At 41.0% G+C, this 6,026-nt stretch overlaps 1 pseudogene; it reads left to right on the top strand.

The window, feature by feature from the left end:
• The first annotated feature begins 275 nt into the window (after positions 1-275).
• LOC131280562 (pseudouridine-5'-phosphatase pseudogene) lies at positions 276-831 on the top strand (annotated as a pseudogene).
• The last annotated feature ends 5,195 nt before the right edge of the window (positions 832-6,026 follow it).

The following is a 6,026-nucleotide window of genomic DNA, read 5'->3' as shown; positions in this document are numbered from 1 at the left end:
ATGCGCAGTGCTGATGCGCGCAAGGAGTGCCGTGCCACGCAAGGGTGTCCCCCGCGTGGGGGAGCCCCACGCGCAAGGAGTGCGCCCGTGAGGAGGGCCGCCCAGCGTGAAAAAAAGAAAGAGCAGCCTGCCCAGGAATGGCGCCGCCCACACTTCCCGTGCCGCTGACAACAACAGAAGCGGAACAAGATGCAGCAAATAGACACCAAAAACAGACAACCAGGGGAGGGGGGGGAATTAAAATAAAATAAATAAATCTTTAAAAAAAAAAAAAAAAAGAAGCAGCACAGGTTATAATGGAAGCCTTGTACCTTACAATGACCAAAGAGGAGCTGGTGGAAAAAAGCCAAGTGAAGTTAAAGCCGTTGTTCCCCACAGCTGCCCTGGTGCCAGGTGTCAAAAAACTGATCCATCACCAGCTCAGAGTCTTCATCATTTGAAATGAAAACAAGTAAACTCAAAGAGTTCTTGAGTTTGCTTCACCATATCATTTTGGGAGATGATCCTGAAAGGAAAAGGAAGAATGGAAAACCCAGTCCTGCCATATTTCTAACTTGTGCAAAGAGATGTTCTTCTTCTGCTCCCATGGAAAAGTGCCTTACATTTAAAGACGCCTCCAACAGGGTAGGTGGCCCTGGTAGCTGGAATGCAGACAGTTATTTATGGTCCCTGACGAAAACCTACATCAAGCCTTAATGCTCAGTGCCACCATCGTGCTGAGCTATCTGCAGGACTTTGAGTTGTAGCTGTTTGACTTGTGGCCCTATGAATGAGAGCGCTCCTGTCGCCACCCTCATCACTTCCATGTTGCTTCCCTCATTGGACTGCCAAGGAAATAATGAAAGCAACTACACAGCCCCCAGAGTGCATCCTGTGCAGCTATCTTGGCCTTCTTGCAGCCCACCTCCTCTCCTAGCTCAGGGGATAAGCAAGCCCTTGTGAAGGTCATTTTTGGCCTGGCTGTTCTGATCCATTCTCTGAAGTATCAATAAACCATAACTAGACAGTGGAGGAAAAGCAAAGCAGAGACAGCCTGTATTAGTTTCTGTTCTCTAGGGAAACAGAATCAACAGGAAATATCTGTAAATAGTATGAGATTTTATAAAATTCTCTCAAGTGACTGTGGGGATGCATAAGTCCAGGTTCTGCAGGCAGGTTGCAAACCAGGGGCTCCAATTAAAGTCCCATGAAGGTCCTTGATGAGTTCCTGGGAGATCTTGGCTGTCCAAAGATGAGCTGGGAAATTCTCTTTGAATGCTGAAATCACTTCCCCTTTCAATGTATTCGACTCTTGATAAAATATCACTCATTGCTGATGGCATTCTCCCTGCTTGATTGTAGATAAATTCAGCCATCTATGCAGTAAACTCACGGATGACTAAAGTCCATAAATGTCCTTGTATTACAATTAGCTCAGTGCGGGCACAATTACCTGGCCAAGTTGATACATTAACCTAACCATCACACAGTCCCAGAAACAAAGATCTGGAATTACCAGCATATATATATACATATATATACACACACACACACATACATACATATACATATTCATATATATGTATTCTAGAATTTACTTCCATTGACTTCTGAGGCCTCATGATTCCCATCTACATTATTCCATGATGACAAGGCTGGCTACTAATGCCTTATATTTACTCTCACATGACTTCTATTTCTAGATCTGTGTTCACTCTGAAAATTTAAGTCCTGAATTGCTGGTTCCTGAAATGGACCCTTTGCTTGACTCTCAGTATCTGTTCTGTGCCCACCTAACAATGTCCTGCTGCTATATGTTTGACTTGAAACTGAGTAATTGTTTAGGCTTTTCTACATTAAGAGAGAGTTCTATTACATAGAAAAAGTATAACTTTTCTATGAAAAACCTGTGGAATTATCTGTGGCTCATTTAATTTTACTTTGGGCTACTTAATTATTCAGAATATAAAACCATGATCTGCTTACTACATCTACCTATGTTTGCCACTTGCTGGCATAGTATATGAAAGAAAATCACTTTTGAATATCTGATGTTGAATATTACATTTCTCTCTGTAAAAAAATTCCCAATCTTTACCCCACAGGCAAAGAAAAAGTCCACTTTAATAATTTTCAAAATATACCAATGTACCTAACCCTTCCCATCCTGGTTAACAAAAACCTCCATAGTCTTTTACACTGAGAGCAAAACTCTGGTTGCAACTGTAGGCTCACAGGCCAAATTCAACCCTGGAAATGTGTTTTTTTGGCTCAAATAGTATTTAAAATTCTTTCGAGCCAAAATTTTAAAATCGAGAGCTTTCACACAAATATGCAGCTTTCTAACTTGCCTTAAAAACTTGGAAGACGTGTTTCAGCATGGTACCTCTTGGCTAAGGTGGACTTGAGAGGAGCCATGTGCTCTCTATTTTGGTGAAGTGAATTATCCCTGACCCATTTCTTTCACATAATAAATATGTTTATCCTCATCTGGACACTTAAGTTCGCAACCTCAGTAACTCATCATACATCTCTGGCTCTTTGCCTTCTTCTATTCTCCAGGTCCTTTGTTTCTGAATGGCCTTCTTTTTTGCTCCTGAGTCTTCTGAAGGTTCAGGTGGGGCAGAACAATGGAGGTGAACTGGTTAAATCAATCAAGTACTTATTTAGTCTCAGGTGCAACTCAACCAAATTCTTTGATGCCAAGTATTTTAGGGAAATTTTGGACAATGATCTTACTAGGCCCCTTGTCCCTGCCAAGTCCTCTGGAGTAATAGTTCATTTTAAAAGCCAGTGAGTGAATTGTTCAGATGTTAATCAGAAAGAATTTTGAGCAAAGTCTTTTCATATTACCTAAACTGTTTACTCAACCCTCTGGTGATGAAGTGTCTTCCTTCATTTTTGACTATTTCAAAACTCAAATCAGGAACCAGGGATGCCTTCTCCCACCCCAACCACCTTTCTTAGAGGAGGTAGAAAGAAAAGGGGTCTGTCTGGGTGGATCACTGTATCCACAAACTGGTCATTGCTTCCTTCCATTAAGGGGATTAGCCTCAATACACAAAGCAATGGACTGTAATATTCTCTGATTATTACTTTTTTTTCCTCACGTGAAGCATTGAAAGCCAGCTTCTCTACCAGAGATCTCAGAGATGGAATAATGTGAGTCAAAAATATTACTAGTCCATGGACTATGTTACTTCCTTTTTATCATTTACATAAATAATTTTGTTGCAAGGTGGAAGCCTTACTATGCCATACTTTCCTGATTTAGGAGTTCAAGTGTTCACTGACAAGAAGCATTGTAACATGGCAAATGGCCAAGAAAGCCTCCAGTTGACCCACCTGTACAGAATTATTTGTCTAAGGAAACCCATCTTAAAATGTCTTCTACCTGCAGCCAGCTTTACAAAATAGTCCATTTCAAACCTGTGGTTCTTAATCTTTAGTAGGGGAAGCTTGTTACAAAGCAGATTCCTGCATCCCAACTCTAGAGATTCCATTTTCACTAGCTCAGGGATGGGGATGAAGATTCATTCTTATCAAACTCTAAAGGTAAATCTGATGTGGTGGTCTATGTTCTGTGAATACGGCATTTTAGTATCTTAATTTTAAGATCACACTAAGGGTATAACTATCTATATCCCCTCCTGAAAATACATTTTAATGTTCATGGTAGGGATTGGGAGGAGATTGAATACTTTAAAAGCTTAAATATCACAAAGGTAGAGAAAAGGTTACATAAAATGTGGATTTTGGCAGTGGACTTGGCCCAGTGGTTAGGGCGTCCATCTACCACATGGGAGGTCCGCGGTTCAAATCCCGGGCCTCCTTGACCTGTGTGGAGCTGGCCCATGCACAGTGCAGATGCGCGCAAGGAGTGCTGTGTCATGCAGGGGTGTCCCCCATGTCGGGGAGCCCCTTGCGTAGGAGTGCGCCCTATAAGGAGAGCCACCCAGCGCGAAAGAAAGTGCAGCCTGCCCAGAAACGGCGCCACACACACAGAGAGCTGACACAACAAGATGATGCAACAACAAAAAAAAGAAACACAGATTCCCGTGCCACTCACAACAAAGAAGACGCAGCAAATGGACACAGAGAACAGACAACCGGGGTGAGGAGGAAGGGGAGAGAAATAAATAAATCTTTTTAAAAATGTGGATTTTAAGAGTATCATTCTCTATAATTTCACAAAGCTTCATTTATAACAGTAAAATCTTATCAGAAATGAGAATGCATAGTACAAGTAAGAAAAAAATAGGTGCATAGTACAAGTAAGGTGTAGCAGTTTAGTATTTTTGATGAATTCCAAAAAGAAATATTGGATTATGCTTGTAATCTGATCTGTACCTGGGCATGATTGAGTTATGATTAGGGTGTTGAGTCCCCACCCACCAAGGGGTGGGGCCTCACAGATAAAAGGCCTGGCCAAGAACAGAGTTGAGGGTTTCTGATGTTGGAGTTTTTATGTTGGAGTTTGATGCTGAAGTCTTAAGCTGGAGCTCTGGGGAAACAGAGCCGTTCGCCTGATAGTCTACTGCTCACCTTGTGGAGAGAGGCAAAGCCTAGAGACCCTCATAGTCTACAGCTGACCTTGTGGAGGAAACAGAGGAGCTGAGCCCAGAGGAACCCAGAAAGCCTGAACCCTCACAGACATTGGCAGCCATCTTGCTCCAACACATGGAAATAGACTTTGGTGAGGGAAGTAATTTATGCTTTATGGCCTGGTATCTGTAAGTTCCTACTCCAAATAAATACCCTTTATAAAAACCAACCAATTTCTGGTATTTTGCACCAGCACTCCTTTGGCTGACTAATACATAAGGAAAAAGAACAGAAGAGAAAAATATTTCCCTTCAAAAGGGATATCACTAGAAAGCATTAGGTAGTGCTTGAAGTTGAAAGGTATCATCTTTTAATTTTCAATGAATCAGTTAATAAGGGTTTCTGCTACAAGTAACAGATTACCTAACAAGTAATTATATAATTCTTAATGAAATCCAATTATTTCACAAAACAAGAAGCTTGCATGTTAGGAAGTCCAGATATTGTGCTTGATGGCTCAGGCTCTTTGCTCTCTGCCATCTTCAAAATGTTGGTCTACTATTCTTGGCATATCACCTCTTGATTACATGATGGCTCCATCTCCATACATTCCAGTCAGAAAGAAGGGACGGAGATCATCTTACCTTGGGCAAAATCCTTCCACAAAGTGCACCCAACACACCTGTATCTCATTGGTCAGGACTAGCCAGAACTGGGTCATATCGACAATAACAAAGGAAAACAGGATTACAGTCTTGGATTTAGTCCAGTTATGGCTCTGTCCCTGGTCTGGATGGCGGGTTCATTTTCTCTGAAAATGTTGCTGCTAGAAAAATTTGATGTTCTTTAAACTGCTATATAAACTACAGAAAATTGGGGAAATGAGGCCAATTATATATCTGCCTCAGTTTTGAAATGATCTCTTAAATTTTGGTGGTTGAATCCTAGGAATGCCTTGGGAGTTGGGTGGGAGAGGAAGAGAAAGAGATTATGGTCAGAATTGCTTCTGGGGATGGTAATTGGGGTGGAGGTGGGAGTGTGGTATACGGGTACCTGAGAGATGACCTAGAGAAACAGTTGGCTTCTTTCCTTTTCTTTTTTGAAAACTTTTTATCTTTTTTTAAAAAGACACGTAGATCATACAAAATGTTACATTAAAAAAAAGTAAGAGGTTCCCATATACCCTCCCTACATCCCCTAGCTTTCTTTTTTGATGTTTTGGTTAGTCATGCCTGACTTGGGTAAGACTAGAAATGTTTGTGAAACTTGCATTGCCATAAGGAATAATAAAATAAAAGAAACAGTAAGCTTGTAACATTTTCTGTAAGCTAGTGACCTTTTGGTTATTTCCAGAACCTATCTGTAAGATTTCTTATTGGAATGATTTAGTATCCTACCACCTTCTACTTAAATATATAGCAAAGTACGTTATCAGCTTCCTAGAACTCATTCACATGAAAGACTACAGTAAATGGTCCTGTATAGTGTTTGGGTCTTATTCT

Source organism: Dasypus novemcinctus, chromosome 2 (genome assembly GCF_030445035.2).
Source record: "Dasypus novemcinctus isolate mDasNov1 chromosome 2, mDasNov1.1.hap2, whole genome shotgun sequence".
Taxonomy (NCBI): Eukaryota; Metazoa; Chordata; class Mammalia; order Cingulata; family Dasypodidae; genus Dasypus; species Dasypus novemcinctus.
Note: the sequence above shows the minus strand (reverse complement) of the source record. Positions and strands in the feature narration are given on the sequence as shown.